Source organism: Nomascus leucogenys, chromosome 5, assembly GCF_006542625.1.
Source record: "Nomascus leucogenys isolate Asia chromosome 5, Asia_NLE_v1, whole genome shotgun sequence".
Classification (NCBI taxonomy): domain Eukaryota; kingdom Metazoa; phylum Chordata; class Mammalia; order Primates; family Hylobatidae; genus Nomascus; species Nomascus leucogenys.
Window position 1 is genome coordinate 98,148,956 of NC_044385.1, and position 25,956 is coordinate 98,174,911.

Sequence of the window (25,956 nt, forward strand, 5' to 3'; positions counted from 1 at the left end):
TCAGTGATGTCATAGTCATGTAAGTAATCCTCAGCAAGGGCACAGATTTAACCTTTTCCCCCTGTTTTGGTTTCGTGATTTCCATTCCATAATAGCAATAAGATATGACAGGTGGTACATTTCTTGAGGGTTTATTATTCTTCTTGGGTGGTTGAAGCCATTCAGCCTTTGGCCCGAACCTCTCAAGACATCTGAGATGTATAATAATTTCCCCAAAATGCAATGCCTGTCATGTCTTATTGCTTAATTACTTTGTACTTACCAAGTAATTCTTCTTAAAGTGAATGCAAATAACAGCGCTTACATTACAGTTTATACTACCAGAAACTACTTCTAAATGGGAAAACATGAGACAATTTCTACTGTTATGAATGAGGGAACATTCCATTATATTACTGTTATAAACTGTAAACTGGAGGGCCACTTAAAATTATGTAAAATATTTATATGTTTTAATAATTTGTTGGAGGGGAAAGTGATGAACTAAAATTAGAGTTAAAATTAGGACATCCTCAATGACAGCTCATGTTGAGGAGATGGGTACCCTAATTATTCAAAGGTATCTCAACTCTCGTATATCAAAGAGTTGAAAGGGAGAGCTTAGCTTGTACAATATTTTTAATTTAAAAAGAATGGAAACAAATATTACTAAAGGGAAGCACTGGAACATTGGGAAAAATTATAAAATAGTAATATGGAAAGGATTGGCATATGTAAATATATATCTGTGTATATCAAATATACAAAACATGGACATGCTGAAAGGGTAAAAGAGTAAAGATTCAAGGTATTAGGGTTTTTTTGTTTTTTCAGGGTAAGGAAGAACCTCCTAAATACAAATGAGCCTGATTAGCCATCTACCCGGTTGAAATTTAGAGTTTCATTGCCCCCTATTTCATTTTATAGTATATAGTCATGTCCCAGTAAACACCTTCAACTCTCCACTTAAGAGAGTATAATCTTCACTTCTGTTGAGGCTGGATCTAAGATCTGGTTAGCTTATAAATTTAGAATACCTTGGGGTGAGTCTACATATTCCTGAAACTCAGGAATATCTACACAAAGATTAATTTACAGGGCCAAAAAAGGTATATAAACAAACATGATGTATTTATACAAATTGATGAATAGAAATTGTACATTAGAACACTCTCTAAATTAATCTCTGTAACTAATCTGGGTAATTTAGGTACACAGCACAATAACATATTTCTTGACAAGGTCTCCGTCATGGTGAGTTCTCTCAATGACATGTCCCGAGTCACCAGGAGCTCAGCAGTCATATTATTCAAGGATTCTAGAACGTGAGGCAGGGGAAAGCTGAGCGCTCACTCCAGGTCCAGCCCACTCCAAGACCATGCCTCTGATTCCCTTCTTTGTCGGAGAATCAACTAGGAACTTCAGCTCCCATTTTCTAATTGATCAATCTTTGACCTTAGCTAAAGTCAATTGACCTTTTTGCTCAATCTAGATTCTATATTGGCGGGGGGGGGGGGAAGAAGTACTAATACCAGCTCTAACAACTTCACAGAGTTTTGTGAAGATGTGAAGTAGAATAAGGGGAAATGTTTTATAATTCAAGTGCTAGTCACATCCATTTCTGATGTTGCTGTTGTTGCTACTATTGCACTTGATTGAACATTGAGAATGGATGGTGAACACACATAGGCACAACTTTGGGACAAACATTAAACTAAAGGGATATGGTTGGGGTCAGATAGGGGCCACATTCTTATTTCCTAAAAATATCAGGTGACAGAATGAAAATATAAATTTTTAAATCATTATGAGTCATAAATCTCCGTATCAAACAAACATAAGAAAAATTCTGTTGCAAAATCTCTCTTATGTTGTAAAGCATTCATCACTTCTTGATAGAAGATGTTGCTGATTTTGGCCTCCTCCATGAAAGTCTTCCTTCATTGAAAATGAGATATCCAATCCTTCTTTGCATTATTACCCTGTATCAACAGGAAATCTTTCTGTCAGAATCCTGCTGTTTCTCACCTAAAACATTGTTTTACTATTTCCATTATTGTATTCACCAAACTTGTAGATCCTGTGGTGAGAATGTTTAAATCAATTCTATCTTGGATTATAAACTACAAAGCAAGAAAAGAGCCTGGCAAAGATAATTTTATTGAAAAATGTTAAGTGTTTTTATTGGCAAGAAAGAAATATTTTTTATTTAAAATTGTACCTGTAAATATCATTGTTTAGGAAGCCTGCATATACTTCACCACAACGTTAAACATGTTTATCCTTCTATATATGCAAGAAAGTCTTTGATTTACATCACAATTTTATTTTTATAGTACGTATAGATAACTTTGCTTCTCTTTCTAATGTATATATTTTTTGCCTAGAACTTTTAGAAGAAACTTAAATTGTAAGTTGTGTTTTACTTCGAATGTTTTTACTTCAAATATTTAAAATGCATTCTGACCATGACGTACAAGAACATAGAGGAAGTCTCTCACAGAGGAACTTCTTTACTTCTCCAACAATGTGTCTGCTCAGATTTTCATAGGTAGATTAGCTAGGCATAATTTGATAATAAATTTTGGTAAAGATGAAGTCTTTCTTCCATTTATCTCTCCGTCTCTCTGTATCTATATATATATTTTTTCATTACCAATAAAAAGTTTAACTCTCATGAGATAGCTTAAAATTGTTTTCTGTTTTTTTGTTTTTTTTTTAAGGAAACTGGATTCTTATATCAGGCCTTCCAAAAGAACATAAAATTAGAATTGCCTGCTGAATGAAGATAATTCAGAAAGCAAGCTAGTATAATCCCAGAATTCCCAGATGCTCTTTTCTCAATGATACTTCTATCTACGGTGGTAAGAATGAAAAATATGGAGTTTTTTGTAAATCAAGTACACGCTTGACAGGAACTATTTATTCACCTCTAAGAACTATTTAAACACAGTCTTTTTTGATACCAAGCCAAGGAAAAAAGCTCAACCACTGTCCTACAGATCAAATTTGTATTGTACAGAGGCCAGGTGGTAAATCTGACCTAGAAAAATTAGCAGCCAACACATGCCTGCTACCTGTTCTATCTATCTATCTGTCTGTCTGTTTTTCTATGTATCTACTTTATTTTTTAACGCCACCTGTGTGAGCAAAATACTTCTTAGAATGGAACAATTCATTCAGGCGGGGAGCCACAGTCCCGTGCTCCTTCCACCTTAATCAAGAGTGCTCTATCAACAATCTAACACACAGGTTCAACACTCATCTTGTCCCTGGGGTGAGTATGATCTTCCTTGGTGGTGATGGTGATGGTGGTGGTGGTGATGTTGGTGGTGGTGATGTTGCTGTGCAGTTTCATTATTGACCCCGCTGCTTTATTGCTAACCATGACTCTCTAGTTTCTGAAATGACTGTTCTTTCCAAGGTGATAAGTTCTTTCATACAATTTCTAAACAGCTTCATACACATATTCTGGCCTTTTCCTATTTCTGGCTCCCATTTGCTATCCCACATCTAAAATGGTGACAGATAGTGATTACACATTTGTCATGAGATCAGAAATTCTTTAAAGATTTCCCAAAAATCCTCATGATAGCTGCTTGAAACTGCATTATATTCCCTGGCACCAGATGGAGTTATTATGAGGATTCTTTTCTTAAAGAGTCCATCTGCACACTGACTCTTTATGGATTGTTCAAATATACTTTGATTTCCTTGATTAAAATTATAAAATGTGGGTGCTTAAACTTGAGAAATATTTTTATATTCTATGGTCTTGTCATTGTCATGCATTCTGCTTAGTGCTAAACCTTTGATGGCCATGATCAAATCTAAAAATGTAAAACTTTTAGGCAGGGGCATTTAGGATACTTAGAAAATCGTTATAGGATTCCTTACATGAGGTACAGGTACATTCCAATGTACCTTTACATTGAAATAGCATCTGACATTTTAAAAATCTAAGTGTTTGTGACCATGTTCACTATTTATGAAAAAAACAGTGGAAGATTTAAGCCTAATTTCCCCTGGGTGACTGTAGTCTTGCCTTTGTCATCCAGAATTAGATATAAATCTCTTTTTGGCTCTGAGTATGAGAAGTGCTCCCAATGAAAAGATAGCACAGTTCCATAGGACCAAAGTTTTCTCTTCCACATTAGAGATGTTTTCTATGTGGAATAATAGAGCAAGTCAATCATGAGAAGACTCAAGACTACCCTAGCGATGTGTAATTTTCATGGCCTACGGGTGGCCCTTGGTGATTTATATTTGTATTCATAAACAAGTATGGACTAAAAACTTACAGGTGCTTTAGGAATATCAGAGGTGGAAGATTCAATCCTGGCTCTGTAGACATGTATTTTCTTCTTGCATGTTTTTTTTTTCTTTCATGAAATGGTTGACTTAAATCTTAATAGATGGCCTCATTATGAAAACTACGAGATAAATAACAAGAGCCTAAAAAAAGTGAAGTTAAAAAACAGAAATGCTTGGAAAAAGATAAATGCCAGCAAGCAAAAATGGCTCAGATTACAAAATATTTTAAGAGAATTAAAGTGACAGAGTTCCACAAACAAAACATATTATCTGTTATTCAAGGTATTAGTAGAGCAGGGATTGCAAAAATCAATGCACCTCTAAACCCCAAGACATTGTCAAACAACTGTTTAATTCTCAAGTCCCACTAAATCACAAATCCAGGTTGGTAATAAATAGAAAATTGGCAGGCTAGGGCCTCATTTCCTTTCACTTCTTCTCTTCAGCCTCACAAACTGTGAAAATGTAAAACAGGCAAGCAGTCAGTGAGCGAAACAATTAATATCCCACCACATCCTTACATGATTAGCCTCTTTAAAAAATTGGAAGCAGACTTAAAGGTGATGCAACATCAGAGTATAATTTTAACAAGAATAACTTCAGCTCCTACTATGTGCCAGTCACTTTTTCACTCGTGTCTGCTTCAGCTTGTGGAATTCAGTGGAACCTGCGTCTTTCAAGTCCTCAGCCTCCATCTCAGAAAACTGAGTCAGTCTAAAATGAATCTCTGCTTACATAAATGACTTCCTCTTTTGTCTTGCTGAAGGGAATTTAGCTTATCTGAATCAGCCTGGTGACAAATCCAAAAGTTTCTTGATGAGATCAGATCATATAGTTCCAGTAAATTAGCACATACCAAATACAGTATCTGCTGAATCTTCAGTATTCCAACAGACTCCTATCTATTGTCAGCAATAGAAAATGACCTTCAAGAAGGCTGCAACTAAGGCTCCTGGAGTTTAATTGAGGCTGTGACTAGACCCAAAAGTATTCAATCTTTGCCCAACTACTTTACATGGAGACTCTGTGTCCTCTCTGACTTCATGAATTTATTTATTAACTCTGGAGAAGTTTTAATATACCAAAAAAAAAGTGCAAAAAGACTTCTTTGTGCCAACATTCTAATGTTCTTTGTGTTACCTCTGCTGCAGCCTAAAATTTAGAACCTTAGGTTGGCAGAGGCTGAATCCTAAGACTGCCCTGTGGCTTCTTCATAGAGCCTGAGCTCTGGGTTCCCATCAACATTATAAAGTTGCTTTCTTGATTCACAGAATTTCATGAAAGTAGAGGCAGAGTACTGAAAACCATATGCAAAACAGTTTAATAAATGTTAATTCATTCAGAGATCATGAAGTGCCTCTGATTTTTGCCTTACATAGTTCTAGCTTATTTCATCTGACCTCGCCATCCTGCATATTTACATATATATATACACACATGCATATACATACACACATATACACATATGTGTATATATAAATATATAAACAATTGGTAAATCTGAGTAGAGGATATATAGAAGTCCTTCATATTTTTGTGTTTTTCTAGAAGTTGCAAATTATATCAAAATTACAAGTTACTCCCCCCAATTAAAAAGTCCCCTAATTAAAATAAAATTGCCAGAAAAAGAGAGAGGAAGAACAGAGAGATATGAAAACTAAATGCAATGCATAACCTTGAATTGAATCCTAGAGCACAGGAAAAACATGCCCTGAAGAACGACAATTGGTGAAAATTGAATAAAGTAGGTATATTTGAAAACGGTATTATAATCGGTGTTAATGTTCTGATCTTAATAACAGTGTTATGGCTATATAAGCGAATGTCTTTGTTCTTACTCTTAGGAAATAATTAGAGGGAAGGTAGTATGATGTCTCTAAGTTATTTTCAAGTAGTTTAGAAACACATATGCACACACACACCCCAACCACCCCACATACATATATACATATATATGTATACACACATTCATATACATGTACGTATGTGAGTACATATATATATGTATGTGGGGTGTGTATGTATTTCTAAACTATGTGTACATGGGGTGTCTATGTATTTCTAAACTATATACATACATGTTTTATATATATATACACACACACAAAGAGAGAGAGAGAGAGAGAGAAATGATAAAACAAATGTGGCAAAATGTTTAAAAATGGTGAACTTGGATATAGGGTATACAGGAGGGATTTTGGTGGTGTTTTTTGTTTGCAATTCTTGCAACTTTCCTGTTGACAGTACACCTCCTGCACTGGACCCTTGATCCATGATCCCTTATTCATGATACCTGACCCACTTGAGATCTTGTGGCTGACATTTTTTTTTTCATTGAATTTCTGCATGAATTGCTGGTTTATAACTTTGCCTCCCTACTGACACCGACATCTTACATGTAGGTCTCTGGCTCTAGTTCCTACCTCCCCAGCCCCTATCTGGGCCATAATCCTGATTCAATATGCTGTTGGTTCTCAGTCTGAATTCTTTAGACCATTTGATTCAAAATTGCACACCTTTATTCTCAGAGTGAATCTTTATGTTTGGTACCCCTGCTACTTCAAGTGGAATACCTGTGTACATATTTTTATATATGTATGGCTCATTTAAAAAATACATATATGCTTCATTTATATTATCTATCTGTTGAAAAACTATACAACACTAATTGTTTTTGGATTTTCTATTAGGCTTTATAATTTATAAATTCCCATGTTTCTTTTTTCAGATAAAACTTATTTCAATTTTATTACATTACTGAAACCCCCGCAGGATAATGCAATCGTATGTATTGACTAACTTTCATAGTTCTGTTGTTTAAAATAAAGCAGAGTTGAATTAAGGCCTAATACAGTTACATAAAAATTACACTGCTTTTTTTAAAGTTTCATTTTAAACAGGCAGCCAAGATATCCAGGGCCAGTTATATAAACAAAAATTTCACTAACAGAAAGCAAAAAAGGTACTTCTATCTATAGAAGTTAATAGGATAAGTTTCTAAAATCCAGATTAAACTGAAGCCATGCAGAGCAGTTCTTCTCTTAAGAGTATAGATAGGAACAAATTGTTTGGCCCACACGAACAATCTCATTGTTTGTACTTGATAATCTTAGAACATGACTGAAATTAATGTGACAAGTATTATTTTTTCTAATACGAAATGATTCTTCAGAAAAAAATACAAGATAGCCATACTTGTATTTCATATCAATTTCATGTTATACCAGTTTACTTGGATGAAATATTTTTTAAAATCTCCCTTTCTAGTTCCCAGTATGGATAGGTTTACCGCTTCTCTCTACTGTGTGTCATGCAGTGTTAATGTTTCTACAAAAGGCAAAAATATTAAAATTTCATAGTTGATAAATGGATTTCCAAACTATATAACCTGTATTGTTACCCTACATCTTTTTTCTTTGAGATGGAGTCTCGCTCTGTCACCAGGCTGGAGTGCAATGGCACGATCTTTGCTCATTGCAACCTCTGCCTCCTGGGTTCAAGCAATTCTCCTGCCTCAGCCTCCTGAGTAGCTGGGACAACAGCTGTGCACCACCACGCCCAGCTAATTTTTGTATTTTTAGTAGAGACTGGGTTTCACCATGTGGGCCAGGATGGTCTTGATCTCTTGACCTTGTGATCTGCCCACCTCGGCCTCCCAAAGTGCTGGGATTACAGGTGTGAACCACCACACCCGGCCACCCTACATCTTTAAGAAGCATTTTGAGATTGACCCCATCAAAATATCCAGCTTCTTTTCACATTCCTCTGCTGGTAAAACAAAAAGAAAAAAATAACACTACTGCACAACTTATGAGTCTATTTTATTTCCCAATTTATTCATCAGGAAATTTCCCTGGATTTAAAAAAATTATCATAATGTTCAAGTATCTCACTTGTAATATGAATAGTTATTCAGTGAAATGTGATTTGAACTGTAGAAGTAGAAGAGCAAAACAATGGACACCTTTAAAGAATACGAGACCTAAATCTCATGGCAATATGTTAGTCAGTGTTTTGTACAGGGAGGTCCCATTGGTTTAATTTGTTTTCTTCTCACTTTACTCTGATCCTACAAGGATGCAAATGGAGTAAAAGTGGAATCAGGCAGAATAATTTTCCCCAATGAAGACAAATAAACCAGTACAAGAGAAAATAATATGCATGTCAACAGTCAAGACTGTATATGACTCCAGTACGAACAGCAATAAGCACTTGACTCTAGCCTCCACTCTAAAACTTGGGGGCATATGATGAAAAGCTGATGTCAATGATTCCACTTTTGGGGATTCAAATACTGATATTCTTTGACACGTTCTACTCACAAGCAAGAATAAAGATTCAGAATAACAGCCAACTTTGTCCCTGAAGATCTGTGAAGCCCAAACAGAGCTGTAGGAAGCTCCCTCACTGAGTCTTAATCTTAAAACCACTGAAATGTCCTGCCTTACAGGCCAAAGGTCTTGTGTGTTTGCATGTGGAAAAAGATGAGCTTCATGAACTACCACCAATATAGTTAAGCTTGGTACAACAGGGCCTTGATCATTCCATCCTAAAAGAAACTGTATAATAAGTTGCAGCAAGGGAAAGAAAAGGAAGTATGAGATGTTCCACAGAGTTCCTCTGTCTTGTTTTCTCTCTGGATATATGACAACAATATTTCTATTGAATAATCAGGACACCGTCTTTTAATCATAATTGGATGTTATGGTTGTCTTCCATGCAAGCTGCAGACAACTGCCCCTCCACAAACAGTCATCAAATTATGCCACTTGAATGCCCTAAAATGGAGAGATAGGTGTGGGAAGAGAAAGACACCTCAGCAACAGAGAGCTGAGAAAACAGTGTGAGTTTTATTTAATTCCTACTTAACATTATTTTGCATAGTAAACAAAAGGAATATTTTTGAAAATCCCTTTGGATAATTTCTGCCACCTAAAATTCTGAACATTTTGACTCACTGCCTTATAAAAAGAATCAATTAATTGAATAAGAGAAGGGATTCTCCCCTGATCTTTTCAAGAATCCTTAAAAGGCACATTTCTCACTAAGGATCTTGAAAGTGTATTTCTAGCCAATCCCAGGAGTCACTGCTCAGAGATTTACATTTCACAAATGTAATCAACAGTCTAAGCAGGATATTGATGTTTGGACTGCAGAGCTCTGCTACCTGCCGCATCACTGCCATCCTGAATACTGCTGTGGAATCGCCACCTATGGGGAGTTTATACAGAGGGTTCTAATGGTACTTCCCAACAGAAACCAAAGCAGACCTGTATCACAGGCCAAGAAGACCCCTTCGGCGTTGAGACGGTATTCCCTGCATGCTCCAAATTAAAAAGTAGTTTCAAATAAAATATATGACCACAGAGATGTTATGTACAGTCTGAGGCAACTCCCACGACCACCTCCTGAACACAAAACCTCAACCAATTTCTTCGTAGCACTTGTCACTCTCTTGAATTTGTTTCTTTCTCTGTGTATTGCTTTGCTCTTCCATTAGAAGCACACACACCCCATGAGGGCGGAGACTTGGACTTGGTCACTATGGCAGCCACAGCATGAGAGCATGCCTGCTCCACACCTGATGCTCAGAAAACACCTCTTGAACAAATTAATGACAGAACGCTCTTGCCAGGGTGGCCGTTAAACACAGAACACTGCTCCAGAAGATGAGTAGGTAGATTCAGACATTCAAACATCTGCCACGCGAGTGAACATTACACCTGTGCACCACTTACAGAATTCAGGATGCAGAGCACAGAGTCTATGTGAGGAAGCTTCATCTTAAAAGAAATTTCAGGGCCATTATCAGAGCTCACTCTCCCATAATCTTGATTATTATTTGACAACTCTAGCAGGCCCAGAGAGGAGGCTACACAGCACTGCTGCATTTGCAACAGAGCTCATCTAAATCGTAGGCCTCTGTTGAAGACAGAGATTACACTGGTCAATAAATTGATGAAGATGTCTTCCAAAATATTGTTTCACTGTGCCCTTTGCTGAAGTGTTGAAATCACTATGAGCTCTTCAAAATTATGGTGTAAATGTCCCTAGAAGTTATGCTGGGAATGTACAATATGGCTTTTCATAGGACAAAAAAGAAAAAGAAAACCTTTCAAAAGCTTATCCCCTACCAGGAATTAGGGGGAGGAAAGCATCTTGGAAAAGAATATCCCTCAGTCTTTATGTTTCATCATCATGAAAACACAGTTGTAGACCTATAGACCCTCAGGGAACTTTGTATCTATGAAACTCAGTGTTTACAGAAAAGTCCTAAAATGGCCTTAAAACCTGAATAGCATACCTTTATGAAATCACAGAGGGTCTGATACAACCTAGAGAACAAACAACTTGTAGGCTAAGAAATAGGTTTCTGATCCATAGTACATTTTAGAGTATTCTGAATAGTAATGTTGCATTCCAAGGGTATGATTTACAGTCCTCCCTAAATCTGGTCTCCAGAGCTGACTTAGGCTAATTTCTAGATCCTACTGCATCTACTTAGTTCTTGTTCCCCATATATTTTGAATGCTAAATGCAAAACATGTACACTATTGGTGGCTATATTTTAGGTGAGGAATGCAATTCTTCCCCACAGTGGCAATACAGCATCCTCTCAGTTATAAATATCTTCACTTCAATGAGAAAAGATGATGAAATTCTTTTTGAAGACTCTCAAAGGGCTTGCAGATTTTTAAAAATATTACTGCCACTTTGTTTGGAAGAAATACAGTTTGGTCATAAAACCATCATTTGTGATTGGATTTATGAACATGACATGCATTTGCATGCTGTGCATGAAAACCCTGCACCGAAGAGTGGTTTCAAACAAGGAAACTGTTGCTAGTTAGAATGTTCTCACCTGTATTATCATTAACAAATTTCAAGTTCCCTCAACCTGTTGAAAATAAAGGTAATTCAAATGAATCTTCCTTTGCATGAACAGTCTATCAACTTCAAAATTCCTCATAACTTCATTGAGTTTTTTCCAATTAGAAAGGGAAATTCCTTTTATATATACCCCAACGTGCTTTTTCTTTTAAAGTCAGATTGGGGAAAAGCATCATTCTTTTTATGTATTCTATTTGCGTCTTGCTAAGCACTTAAGGTCTATCTGTAACTAGCTTAGAACATTTTCTTATCATTGAGCACAGTACTTAAGAGTATGTTTTTTTTTAAAAAAAGAGTTGCCTACTAAATCTAATGTATTTTAAGCACCAGAAAGCTATTACTAGATTTTTTAAAAAGTAACTAAGTAACTTACATTAAAGAAGCTTATATTTGAGGAATCACCACACTATTTTCCACAATGGTTGAACTAATATACATTCCCACCAACAGTGTAAAAGTGTTCCTTGTTTCTCCACAGCCTCACCAGCAACTGTTATTTTTTGACTTTTTAATAATAGTCATTCTGATTGGTGTGAGATGGTGCCTCACTTTGGTTTTGATTTGCATTTCTCTATTGATCAGTGACATTGAGCTTTTCTTCATATGATTGTTGGCTGCATGTAGATCTTTTGAAAAATGTCTGTTCATGTCCTTTGCCCACGTTTTAATGGGTTTGTTTTTTTCTTGTAAATTTGTTCAAGTTCCTTAGAGATGCTAGATGTTAGACCTTTGTCAGATGCACAGTTTGCAAAAGTTTTCTCTCATTCTGTAGGTTGTCTGTTTACTCCATTGATAGTTTCTTTTGTTATGCAGAAGCTCTTTTATATTTCTATACTATAAAGTAGAAGGAAATAAGGGTTCAGTAAAGGTACATGTAAGATCTTATGCTAAAAAACGGAAAGGGGTAATTAGGACCTGGAGGATCTGGTAAAGCTTCTTGAGAAGTTGTCATTTGTGTTTGGTTTGAACAATTGGTAGAATTTTTATCATTGGAAAATGAGGGGATTCTGAGGGAAGGGGAAGCCTCTGATTCAATAATTTGGAGACTTCTCTCAAATTCAGCAGCAAGCACAGACCAAAATTTTATGAAAGCAAATGCATTGAACTGATATTGGAGATGTAAAATGAATCCCAAGGTACACTTTCCAATAACAGTAAGGCAATCCTCAAAGAATTTGGCGACTATCTAAATTATTTGACGTGAAATAGTTTCCACAGATGAGATCTATATTTTAAATATCCAATATTTCTACACTAAGAGTGTAGAAATTAAGATTCTTTATTTTATTCATTTTTACCATACTCTTAAGAGAAAAAAGAACTCCTCTATGAAGTAAAATGCAAAGTAGAATACATTTGGCAGAATCATCCCGAGCACATGTAAAACAACATCATCACACCAGCTGCTGATTTCATCCCAGTGTTTTATCCTGTCAATAAGAAAATCCTTGATGTGCTATTGAATATACAGTTATCCTGACAGCCATCTTCATGTAATATTCAAGATAGCTTTTACACAGTCTCAGTTATAATATTAGCCTGAGATCTAATGCTTGCTCTTTATTTAAGGGATGATGAACTTGATTTGATGGTTTCTCTGCTGTGAGCCAGTTCAGACTCACAATTCTCCTGCGCGGATTTCACTATCTTTAACTGACCCTAAGTTTAAGATGTTCCTAGCCAAAACCCTATTCTTATCAATTCCTGTTCTACACTACTAGTTTTACCCAGATTTAACTCAAGAGCTATTTTCATCAGCTTTCCATCATGTACTGGGCCTGACCTTTGAAATATTGTAGCCACTGCATTGCTATCATCCAAGATAAGAAAGAACTATCTTAAAAGCTCTATCTTGGTTCAACAGAAAAGAAAAAGTATTCTATGGCATTAACTATTTCAAAGCTCTTTTACTATTCATTGCCAATCCACACAAGATTATTGGGATGTAGTTTCCCAGATTGAGAAACATGTTTGAGAAGAAAGGAAGAAAAAAATAAAAGGGAGAAAGGAGAGGAAGGAATAAAGGAGGAAGGAAGGGAGAAGGGGAAAAAATTGGGCAAACACAAGCCCCTGAAATAAGGTCTGATGATATCCCCCTTCCCTGGTTTTAAGAAGTATACAAGCTCTATATTCAAGAATTGAATAGTACACTTAATCTATAAGTAATTTCAGATGCTGAGTTCTAGATACAGCATTATAAATAAGATGACAGGGACTTATATTACTGCTGAGAAAACTGGGTTTGATAAACTAAAGACGCCCATGTATATCAGTCATGCTCCTGGTGAGAACAGGTGGCTCACTGCATAATGAGAGGAATATTCAATAAACTATTTACAAAGCTATGGATGACATGTAGGGAAGCCACAGAGAGAGTACAGTATCTAGAGCTAGTAAGAGTAGAAGACCATTACTGTCCCCAGGCCTAAAGGAGGTAGAGCAGTCAAAGGAAACAAGAGACAAGAGAGGCTACGAGGACAGGGCCACCTGGCACAGCCATAACCTTAAAGTATGTAGTCACTTCTTGGCAACTTTGCAGGTAGGGAGCCAACCTCACTTTTAACCCTCCCTCTGATGCCCAGCTGGTTTACCCCATTGGTGAAAATCAGTGGGTGACGGAACCAGTGAGCAAAGAAGCTTACTGTTGTATTCCAAATAAGTCCTACCAGCAGCAGAGAGTAGGGATCAGGAAATAGAATGAAGAATAAGTCTAAGAGGACTCACAGCAGAAATCCAGTACATCATATTAGTAATATGGATTAGGCCCAGTACTGCAAATCAAAAATTTGTGAAGAAAGAATAACAGGAAAAAAACTCCTTATTTCATCTATGAAAACTCTGACCCTAGAGTCTTAAAATGTAGGTAATTTCAAAGATTTTGAGTAGAACATACATACTCCTAAAATTATATATGCATAAGCATATATAACATACATACTCCTAAACATACATACTTCTAAAATTATATATGCATAAGCACACAAGCACACACATATACACACAAAGAGAGATACAGCAAAATGATCTAGTTATTACAGACTCAAAAAACATTGATGAGGAATTGGCAGACCAGTAACCTTGCTGGCTCCATATACAAAAGGTAGTATGCATGACGATACTGTTAGGGGTTAGAAGAAAGTGAGAAGTTTTGGGAATTGAGACACAAGGAGAGGTAAGGTAATAAAGAATGGCACAATGGCTTTCTTTCAGGCTTCTTGGACTTATTGTGAGCTATCGTGCAGTTACTCATTTAAGCACACTTCACTCAAACATGAAGAGAAATCGAGCATCTGATATGATTTGGCTGTGTCCCCACCAAAATCTCATCTCAAATTGTAATCCCCATGTGTCAAGGGAGGAACCTGATGAGAGGTGATTGAACTATGGGGGCAGTTTCCCCCATGCTTTTCTCATAACAGTGAGATTTCATGAGATTCAAGAACCCACTGATGGGCTCTTCCCCATTCACTCGCATTCTCTTTTTCCTGCCACCTTATGAAGAAGGTACTTGGTTTTCCTTTGCATTCCACCATTATTATAGTTTTCCTGAGGCCTCCCCCACCATGTGGAACTGTGAGTCAATTAAACCTCTTTTCTTTATAAATTATCCAGTCTCACATATTCTTTATAGCAGTGTGAAAACAGACTAATACAAGAAATTGGTATCTTGAAGAGTGGGGCACTGCTATAAAGATAACCTGAAAACATGGAAGTGACTTTGGAACTCAGTAATGAGGAGAGGTTGGAACAGTTGGAGGGTTCGGAAGAAGACAGGAAAATGTGGGAAAGTTTGGAACTTCCTAGAGACTTGTTGAATGCTTTTGACCAAAATGCTGATAGTGATGTGGACAATGAAGTCCAGGTTGAGATGGTCTCAGATGGAGATGAGGAACTTCTTGAGAACTGGAGCAAAGGTGACTCTTGCCATGCTTTAGCAAAGAGACTGGTGGCATTTTGCCCCTGCCCTAGAGAAGTGTGGAACTTTGAACTTCAGAGAGCTGATTTAGGGTATCTGGCAGAAGAAATTTCTAAGTAGCAAAGCATTCAAGAGGTGATAGAGCACAAACGTTTGGAAATTTTGCAGCCTGACCACGTGGTAGAAAAGAAAAACTCATTTTCTGGGGCGAAACTGAAGCCAGCTGCAGATATTTGCATAAGTAACATCGAATGTTAATCACCAAGACAATGGGGAAAATGTCTCCAGGGCATGTCAGAGAACTTTGTGGCAGCTCCTCCCATCACAGGCCCAGAAGCCTAAGAGGGAAAAATTGTTTTGTGGGCTGGGCCCAGGGCCCTGATGCTCTGTGCACCCTTGGGATATGGCGCCCTGCATCCCAGCTGCTTCAGCTTCAGCTGTGGCTAAAAGGAACCAACATACATCTCAAGCCATTGCTTCAGAGGCTGCAAGCCCCAAGTCTTGGTGGCTTCCATGTGGTGTTGGGCCTGTGGGTACACAGAAGACACGAGTTGAGCTTTGGGAACCTTGGCCTAGGTTTCAGAGGATGTATGGAAACACATGGATGTCCAGGCAGAAGTCTGCTGCAGGGGTTGAGCCATCATGAAAAAATCTCTGCTAGGTCACTATGGAAGGGAAATGTAGGGTTGGAGACCCCACACAGAGTCTGCACTGGGGCACTGCCTAGTGGAGCTGTGAGAAGGAGGCCATTGTCCTCCAGACCCCAGTATGATAGATCCACCAACAGCCTGCACGTGCACCTGGAAAAGTCACAGTCACTCAATACCAGCCCATGAAAGCAGCTGGGGGGTGCTGTACCCTGCAAAGCCACAGGGGCAGAGCTGCCCAAGGTCGTGGGAACCCACCTCTTGCATCAGTGTGCCCTGGATGTGAGACATAGAGCCAAAGGAGAGTAGTTTGGAGCTTTTGATTTAATGACTGGCCCATTGGATTTCAGACTTGCATAGGGCCTGTGGCCCCTTTATTTTGGCCAATTTCTCTCATTTGAAATTAGAGAATTTATCCAATGCCTGTACCCCATTGTATCGTGGAAGTAACTAACTTGTCATTCTCACATGTGAAGGGAGGGATCTGGTGGGAGGTGATTGGATCATGGGGGCAGTTTCCCCCATACTCTTCTCATGATAGTGAGTCAGTGATTTCTCATGAGATCTGATGGTTTTATAAGGGACTCTTCCTTCTTCACTCTCTCTTTTTTTTCTGCCACCTTGTGAAGAAGGTGCTTGTTTCTCCTTTGCCTTCTGCCATAATTTTAAGTTTCCTGAGGCCTCTTCAGCCATGCTGAAGTGAGTCAATTAAACCTCTTTCCTTTATAAATTACCCAGTCTCAGGTATTTCTTTATAGCAATGTGAAAATGGACTAATACAATATCTTTATATTTTCTATAACTATCTGATCTCATTCATAAGGTTCCAACATGTTAGGTAGCAGAAGAAGGAGAAAAAGGCTACATTAGGTATACAATTGTCATAGTCCATTTGTGTTGCTATAATAGAATACCAGACTGAGTAATTTATAAATAATAGAGTTTCAGTTAGTTTACAGTTTTAGGGACTGGTAAGTCAATGAGCATGGTGCTAGCATCTGGTGAGGGCCTTCTTGCTGCATCATAACTTGGCAAAGGGCTTCACATGGTGAGGGTAACGGTGTGCTGTTTAGGTCTCTCTTCCTCTTCTTATAAAGCTACAGCCCCATTATAGGGGTCCCACCCTGATAACCTTATCTAATTATAATTACCTCCCAAAAGCCTCACCTCCAAATACCATCAACATATAAATTGGGAGATTGCATTTCCAACACATCAAATTTAGGAGACACATTCAAACCACAGCAATAATCCATTAATTTCTGTCAATCTGTCCATTTGAATTTTTAAAGATAACTTAGCCTTTTTTTAACATAAATATCCAACCATTCTGATTCCTTCTACCACACCCTGCTTTACTCCAAGATGGCAACTGAGGGTAAGCAAAAGTAGAGCCTAAGGGGCCTCTAATGGGGGGAGAAAGGAGGAATCCACATTCAGGTCTTTTCACTTATCCTCCAGCAGTACATCTCAGATGCCTGGTAGCTGGCCCCACTAGCACCTATGCTCAGTTCTCTCACCATTCAGAGACTGGAGTTGTCCCTGCCAATTAGGCCCCAGCTCATCAGCACCTATGGATGCCAAGAAGCCCTGGGAAGTGGCTATGGTTCCCCCTTGGTTCTAGTCCCAAGAGGTCTGCCCCACAGCCCTCAGTCACAGGGCCACTCCATCTCCACTACTATGATTTCCTCTAACTCCCCCAGTCACAAAGGCTGGATTTGGGTCCAGAAGGAGATTAGGATGTATTCATCCACTGCCTCTTCTACCTTGCTCTCCGCTTATTCTTTCCACAATCACCACGACTGGCGAGGACAGCTTTTCTCTAAATAGTAGCCTGAGATCTCCCCAGGGAATAAGTTACTCAAGCTGCAGTAGAGAAGTTCTCAACATGGGGCCTGTAAGCCTTTTTCAGGAGGTCTGCAAGATCAAAACCATTCTCATATACTAAAACGTTACTTTCCTTTTCACTCTCATTCTTTTACACTCATACAGTGCCATTTTCCAGAAGCTACATGATGTGTGATATCTTAAAACACTGAACACAGAAGACATGAGAATCTAGGTGCTTTCTATTAAGCCAGACATTTGCAAAATATTAAGCAGTGCCACTCTTCTAATTTTTTTCTGGTTTCGGAAAATATAGTTTTTTAAAAGAAAAATATTTATGGTAACATGTTAATGAGTTTATTATTGATTTTTATTGATATCATTGATATTTTAAAGTCAACTTACAGTCAAGCACCACATAACATTTTAGTCAATGATGGACAGTATATACAACAGTAGTCATATAAGATAATAAAGCCGAAAAATTTCCTATTGCCTAGTGAAATTGTAGCCATCACATTGCAGCACAATGCATCACTCAGGTGTTTACGGTGAAGCTGGTGCAAAAAAACCTACTGTGCTGCCAGTTGTATGAGAGTCCAGCATGTACAATTATGTATAGTATGGAATACTAATAGTGATCACAAATGACTAGGTTACCAGTTTATGTATTTACTATGCTGTACTTTTGTTATTATTTCAGAGCATACTCTTTCTACTTACAAAAAGAAAAAAAGAGAAGTTGTAAAACAGCCCCTCAGGCAGGTCCTTCAGTAGGTATTCCAGAAAAAGGCCTTGTTATGGGAGATGACAGCTCCATGTATGTTATTACCCCTGAAGACCATCTAGTGGGACAAGATGTGGAAGTGGAAGACAGTGATATTGATGATCCTCACCCAGTGCAGGCCTAGGCTAATGTGTGTTTTTGTGTCTTTGTTTCTGACAAAAAAAAAGTTTACAAAGAAAAACAATTGTAAAAGTAGAAAAAAGCTTATAGAATAAGGTTATAAAGAAGATATATTCTTACATCTGTACAATGTGTTTTAAGCTAAGTATGAATACAAAAAAGTTAAAAAGTTATAAAATAATGTAAAAGTGTACAAAGTAAAACATTTACAGTGAGCTAAGGTAATTTTATTATTGAAGAAAGAAAAGTTTTTAAGTAAATTTAGTGTAGCCTATGTGTACACTGTTTATAATGTCTACAATAGTGGACAGTAACGTTCTAAGCCTTCACATTCACTCACCACTCACCCACTGACTCCCAGGGCAACTTCCAGTCCCACAAGCTCCATTCCTGCTAAATGTCCTACACAAATGTGTCCTTTTTAAAAATCTTTCCTACCATATTTTTACTGTATCTGCTCTATGTTTAGATATATTTAGATATACAATTAATTACCATTGTGTTACAACTGCCTACAGTATTCAGTAGCGTGACATGTTGTACAAGTTTGTAGCCAAGGAACAATGGCTAGACCATATAACCTAGATATGTAATAGGCTACACCATCTAGGTTTGAGTAAGTTCCTTTGTGATATTCCCACAATGATGAAATCACCTAATGACACATTTCTCAGAATGTAGCCCCATCATTAAGTGACACATGACTGTATATTCAATTATTTTATAACTTCTGAGTTTAAAGTTCTATTAAGTAAATATCAATAACCCACATAAATCAAAAGCTTTTTAAGGTCTCCCATAATTTTTTAAGAGTTAAAAAGCATCTTGAGACCCAAAATTTGAGAACTACTGTTCCAGTCTCCAGGCCCACTACTTAACTTCTTTTTTTCAGAAAAGCATTATTTAGAGACCTCCCTACAAAGCCACAGCCTCACTAAAGAGCTCAAAAAATGAATGCTGACTAAATTCTTCTGTTCCAGGCAGAATCAGGGTTCTCCCTCTCTCGGTTTATACTTGAAGGTAAAATGTTCAAATCTTGATGGTAATATGACTCAAAGAGGGGAATTTTTAAAGTTCCAGTTCAGTATCTGCAAGATACTCTCCTATGTGAGAGGTCTAGGGAGACAATAAACCCAGTGTGAGATTCCGGGCTCAGGTAGGGCCCCTTCAGGGACCCAAGAAACATTTGGGGTTTGAGGGGGCAGACATTCTTGTCCACATCAATGTCCCATGTCTTTGAGGGCTCCAGGTGGCACACATGCGGACAGTACATCAGTCTCCCAAGGGCTTCTGGTGTGGGGACTAGTGAGGACCCTTGATGAAGAAGTTCACACAGGAGATGGTGAACAAAACTTATCCTAACATGTGAAGCTACTAGAATAAATGTAAAAGCATGGGAACTGACATCCTGGGCAAACAGATGGGGGCCAGGCACTGTCAAAAGCCCACTATTAATCTTGTGATGAAACAACACTTTTACCTGTGGGCTGCTGAGGCCTGAGACACGCATACAAATTATATGCCTATGATCAAGTACTGGTGCACCATAAGTTGTTATAGAAATATAATACAATCTATATATTACAGTTGATCAGCCAGCCAAAGAATTTAAGGATAAATTATTCTTATAAACACAGAATAATTTTTATTTCAAAAATGTTAAAGTAAAAATGATAACAATCAGAATTTGTATTTTTTGAATGCTGGATATTGTTCTAAATGCTTAGAGTGAATCCTCATCTAACTGATAAACTCTGAAATATAGATATTATCATTATCATCCTCATTTTAGACTTGAGGAAACTCAGGAAAGAGGTTTGCCCCAGGCCACACATTAGGAAGTATTAATAAAATATGCTTTTTAAATTTTTTCTCCCCAAATCTACCTTCACAGCAAAAATCAGTCATCCTGTAATGATATACATTTGCATAAAGCTTCAGTATATTTGTAATATAAAATCTCCATTTCTCAACTCTTCATCATAGCCCACCCACCTTGCTCACAGATACCCATCTCAAATGGTCCTGAGAAAAGCAATCTGGTTCAATTTGCTAAAGGGGCAAAAATTCCCAATAAGGTTTAGTGATTGCCACAGTTGGAATGTTCTGAAATCAAGGCCATGTTCCTGTCATGGCAAATTAGGTCAGCATGGTGAGACATGGAACCATGCATAGGATGACGGAATGTAAAAGTACATTATTAGCTGATGTCCTCTCTGTTTTATTTTTCCCCAGTGACATTTAACAAATTGAATGTAAATGTTCAGAAACACACAGTGCTCTGTTAGATAGTTTAAAAGATGTACATGGAGGAAAGAGCAGCATGTGAACTGGCAGACAATATCATAATATGACATTGACTATTGTGTACATTTCAGAAAACGTTATTTTTCTAAGAATGTCTTTTAGAAGTTATCCTTTAAGTTGTCCAATACTTTTTTGCTCAAGCTGTTGTTTTTAAGCACAGCAGAAGTAATTCTGTAAACCTCTAGGTGGTATTATAGAAACATGGATGTTTAAAATATACAACCTTATAATTGGACATGGTGATATTATTCAAAATTAATAAAAGTGTGAATATTTTAAACTACCCTACTGAACACCAGAAAATGATTAACTTCTAATTTTTTAATTTTTTAAAGTTTTTCTTTTTTTTCCCCATAGTCTCAGATGCTAGATTTCTTCAATAGACATCAAGTCAAAGTAAAAAAAAATTGGTCGTCACCTACTATTTTAAGTCTTATATATTTCAGACGATAAGTAAGACAAAATGGCAGGATAGTTTGGTGGGTACCAATGTCAGCTCTGTAACCAGATTTTTTGGTTAGAATCTTGACTCTACTACTTACTGGCTGTGTGACCTTGGGCAAGTTACTTAATTTCTCTGTCCCTCTATTCCCCTGTAGTGTGAAATAAGTTTAATAATACCTTACCAGAATTTTTATGAGGAATAAATGAGTTAAACATACAGAAAGTACTTAGGTGACTGCTCAGTACGTAGTAGGTACTCAATAAAAGTTAGCTATTAGTATCTTATAAATGCTTGACTTTTACTGCCGTTTTAATCTAAATGTTTTGCAGATAAACCCAAATGAACCACAACTTCCCACACCAATGTTAAAGCAAATCAAAACTCAGAGATACATTTAAAAGAAATATAAATCTAAATTCAAAGAGCCTGAAAAACTTTGGTTTTACTGATGTTTTATTGCAGATACAGAAGTATTCACAGAAAAAATTCTAGCACATGTGCTTTCTGAAATAACGTTTGTGTTTGCCACATACATTTTTAAAAGCTCTCTGTGACTATTGTATAGATAAGGATATCATGAAGGAAGCATTTAAGAGTTGCTGCAGTTGTTCAAAAACGAGATGACGTTGGAATGGGCAATAATCATGGAAACAGAGATGCACAAAAGTAGAGATGCTTTACTAAATATTTAATAAATGTAATGTGGAGCTGCTTCCCCACAGATACAAATATATAGCTATAGAAAAGAACAAGTCTGCCTGAAGATGTGGAGAAATTGGATCCCTCACACAAAGCTAGTGAGATTATAAAACGCAGCCATTTTGGAAAACAGTTTGGCAGGTCCTCAAAAAATTAAACACAGAGTTTGCATATGACCAGATATTCTATTAATACTCTTAGGCATATACCCAAAAGAATTAAAAACATATGTCTACATAAAATAACTTGTACACAAATGTTCATAGCATCATTAATTACATTATCCAAAAAGTGGAAAGAACTCAAATGTCCATCAACTGATGAATGGAAAAATAAAGTGCAGTATATGCATCTCATGAAATAGTATGCAGCCATGAAAAAGAATGAAAAAAAAATTTTGTGAGACAGGACCTCACTCTGATGCCCAGGCTGGAGTGTAGTGGAGTAATCATGGCTCACTGAAGCCTCAACCTCCCAGGCTCAGGTGATCCTCTCCCCTCAGCCTCCCTAGTAGCTGGGACCACAGACGTGCATCACCACGCCTAGCTAATTTTTTGTATTTTTTACAGAGACAGAGTTTTGCAAGTTGCCTAGGCTGGTCTTGAACTCCTGGGCTCAAGTCATCTGCCTGCCTCAGCCTCTCAAAGTGCTGAGATTACAGGCATGAGCCACCTGTAAGCCCTGCCAGGAATAAAATATTGATAAATGCTACAACATGAATGAACCTTACAAACATTATGTTGAATTTTTTTAAAAACAGTCAGATATAACAAGCCATATATTTGATGACATCATTTGTCAGAAATATCCTTAGTAGGTAAATCCAAAGAGACAGAGAGTACATTTGTGGTTGCCAAGATGTAGGAGAAGGAAGAATGGAGAGTAACTGCTAATGGGTACAGGGTTTCTCTTTGGGATGATGAAAATGGTCTGAAATTAGACAGTGGTGATAATAGTATAACTCAGTGAACACACTAAAAAATTTGAATTGTACGCTTATAGAAGTAAATTGTACAGTATTTCCCTATATTCCATTGAAGTTGTTACTAAAAAGTACAGAAGAATTCATTTACATTAAAAAGATATCTGAAGAGCTATTTACCTCTTCAAAAATGGATGATTTTTAGAAAAATACTGAGGGTCCCCTTATGAAATTTTGCTTGAGGATAAGGAATTTAAACTTCTGGCAATGTAGACTAACAATATTGGTTATCTTCTGGCAGATGCAGCCTGTAGATAACAGTTATTACTTAGTGATGTGTTACAATGAAATAATTCTGAGATCAACCATAGAAAGGAAGAGTAATTAAAAGTTAACCAACATCACCAAAAAATAAGGAATTTTTTTCATAGTACTTAAAGCAGAAGTGGACTAGGCTTAAAAATAAAAGATATCCTTATACAATTAGAATGATCACTCAAGGAACAACTGGCACAATGTCTGGTGGAATGAAAGAGAACTGATCTTCTAAGCTTTCTACGTCATCTTTTTAAAAAGCCAATTGGATATGCTTAACCCTCAAGTTGTTTTGTGATCGCTGAAACTTGTATACCCTTGAGCTTTATACGAGAGGAAGATGCACCGAAATACTCGGAAGTTGAAAACCAAGAAGATTTTCAGCTTTACAAATTGCAGCATTATGACATATTTTTAAATTTATTATGTGTGTAGGTATTTGACTAGATACTTTTCTTAATGCATTTATCACAGCTTAATAAGTTTAGGTATATTGCTATCGAAGGAGGCTCAAATATTCTTGACTTTTTTCATTGTAAAGTCCATAAACACCCATAAATGCACCAAAGCCCTTGAAATTATACATACGGATTATTAGAGACGAAGAATGATACAGGATCAGATCACTGTTTCAGTTTTATGTCTATCACTTTTAGTCTCTTTCTCATTCTACTGTGAACCAAAGAACTCTCTACAACAGCTCTGAACATTATCAGGATGTTCTCTCCCATCCAAACTGTGAAGGAGGAGATAGGCAAATAACAGAGAAAAAAAGTTACACTCTGCTACAGATTTTGTTTTAGGATTATAAAAATTTCAGTTAAGTGTACCAGGTTATCAAGGTGGTAATTTCAAACTTGCTCTGAAACATTGAAAATATTGATAAACTTAAAATATAGGTGTTTGGCTGAAAGAATGAGCTGGAATCAGTCCTAAATACTTTTTGGCAGAAAGAATAGGAATCTGCTTCTTCAAATCTTGTAATAATGCCAAATGTTCTCTCTTTCATCAACTTTTTATTAAAAATGTCCACCTTCCAACTGTAAAATAATAGTAATTAATTAAAGGTAGTACGGCAAATGCTGTATATTTTTTCTAAAATTTCCATGCCAAGTCGACTCAACCTTTATGCTGTAAAAACATATTTATATTTTCTGTAATTAGTTAAATGAATGTATGCTAAGCCAATCATTCTCCTTAGGCCTAAAGTAGGTTTGGGTTTTTTTTTCTATTAAATGAAGAATGCTTTTCTTTTTCTTCTCTTTGTTTTCTTTTTCAGATGCACCTGTTACATTTTTACCACCAGGCCCAGTTTTATGTCCAAACAATCTTCTTCTAGGCATTTTTGAACATCTGCTATCATATTTGGTCTCCTAATAAAAGAATTATAAGGACCTATGGGTGTCAAGATCACAATTTTGTGGCTTCAAAAATAGGAAATAGGACACAAGTGATCCTGACAGGTAAATTGTCCAAATGCGGCTACCTTGGAGATATGGCACCCAGTGGAAATAGCACTGTGTTTGTATTTAGAAAAACCTGGAGTCAAATCCTAACCACCATGCCCTATCCCCACCCCCATCTCCCTAGTTCTTTTCCCAGTTGTAAAAAGATGTAAACGCTACATACTTGTTTGTTTGGCATTTGTTAGCTCTACTTCCTTTCTATCTGATGGCACCTTCATATTGCATGACATTATATACCATGCGCATTTTTTTCTGCTATATTCTAAGCTTTGATAGCAATTGTATTAATGACATAGCTCTATAAAAATTTTAAAGGTTATTATGTAAAGAAATCACTATGGATGAGGAGAGAGCTTTCTGATAAGCTCCAATTTTAAAGAAACATATTCTTTAAAATTGTCAAAGACTAACAAAAAGACTTAAGAAGCATTCATAGTTTCAAGAGGGTCTAGGAGGAATAAGCCCACTGCTGAAGACCCTTGGAAACTTAAACTCTTCAATTTTGCTTCTGTCATTGTGAAGAGAAGGATATCAACACTAAAAACAATTGCTTCTGATGTTAGAGCTCTGTGATTCTATGATTTGTACTCTATCGTTGGTTCCAACGCAGTGCCTGCCACATAGCAAACACTCATTGGAATGTAGAATGAATGAATGACCAGGATTAGTATTTTCAGAACTGCATGGCTTTAAAAAGATACAAATTTGGGGAAATGTAAGTTACATTAAGGAGATATCAAATACAATTAAAGCTTAGTAAACCAAAGAGGCCTTAGAACAATTATTTCAAAGAAATGACACATTCAAAGAGGAAAGGACAAATTCTAATTGATAGGACAAATATGATTTTAACATCAGAAGATTCTTTCAAAGAGATCATATGCCCACATGTATAATTTTAAGAAAGGTAGGCACAGATAAAATCAAAATAACCCCATCTACCTCTAATTATACCAGAAATATCTCAGTTCCTAAATCTGATTTCTTATGGTCTTATGGTTATAGTTACATTTTGCTTTATACTCTTCTCCCCATGAGATACAAGAAATTATATCTATTGTTGGTATTTAGTGCATCAAGTCTTCAATTTACTGAGTAAACAAGCAAATTAAATGCTAAGCTTCTTTTTTCCAAATAAATATTATTCCATTTACTCCAAATATATCAAAGATGCATTCCCATAGGAAAAAAAAAAATAGAAAAAAGTTCCCAGAAAGCTGAGTGGAAATTTGCGATGAGGGAGAAGTTAAAGACTACCTTCTCCCCATGACAAAAACCCTGTCCTAAGCCATTAGAAACTTGTAGAACCAGCAGTTCACTC

At 36.8% G+C, this 25,956-nt stretch overlaps 1 long non-coding RNA gene and 1 other non-coding gene across 2 annotated transcripts; both read right to left on the reverse strand.

The window, feature by feature from the left end:
• Window positions 1-650: 650 nt before the first annotated feature.
• On the reverse strand, window positions 651-15,334 carry LOC115835109. Its single transcript, XR_004030029.1, has 3 exons — window positions 15,252-15,334; window positions 1,684-1,693; window positions 651-661 (listed from the first exon to the last, which is right to left on the reverse strand). It is a non-coding gene; the product is annotated as an uncharacterized LOC115835109 (long non-coding RNA).
• Window positions 15,335-21,145: 5,811 nt separating this feature from the next.
• On the reverse strand, window positions 21,146-21,210 carry LOC115835308. The gene has a single exon (XR_004030296.1). It is a non-coding gene; the product is annotated as a small nucleolar RNA SNORD37 (small nucleolar RNA).
• Window positions 21,211-25,956: the final 4,746 nt, after the last annotated feature.